The sequence below is a fragment of the Triticum aestivum genome, chromosome 5D (genome assembly GCF_018294505.1).
Source record: "Triticum aestivum cultivar Chinese Spring chromosome 5D, IWGSC CS RefSeq v2.1, whole genome shotgun sequence".
Taxonomy (NCBI): Eukaryota; Viridiplantae; Streptophyta; class Magnoliopsida; order Poales; family Poaceae; genus Triticum; species Triticum aestivum.
In genome coordinates, this window is record NC_057808.1 from 31,838,056 (window position 1) to 31,838,629 (window position 574).

Consider the following 574-nt stretch of genomic DNA (forward strand, 5'->3'; position numbering starts at 1 on the left):
CTCCAAGTCCTGGAAAATCTTCAGCAAGTGCCTCTGTTCGTATAGCTATAACTTTGTGCATGTAGCTCCGATTCGCGCGTGTAATATGTCAAATTGTCCGTCTCATGATGCTCTTCATTTTGTTAAATTGCACCATGTTCATTAGAGGTCATCTTGATGCCCAAATCTTTGTTGGAAGAGGGCTAGTTGCTGTTATTCTCTGCTCTTATCATAACTTGGAGATTTGCCATTTTTGTATCATTTAATCTGTGCATCTTTTGAGCATGAGCTCTACATGTGTTTTGAAGTATGCCATGCCATCTTTCTATTGGTGTAGTCCATGTATTTTTGTCCCTCTAAAATCAGCTCAAAACCCACCAAACTCTCTTCCATGCTTTAGGTCGTTCGATCACGATCGTGTGGGCGAAAACCGCACCTCATTTGGAGTCTCCTAGCTCCCCCTACCTATAAAACTCCATCTCCCCCGAAAAACGGAATCACAGACGAAACCCTAACCCTCTCCCTCCGCGCCGCGCCGGACGCGTCCGCTCCGGCCGGACAACGTCCGCCGCACCGCCCGGCCAACCGCAGGCCG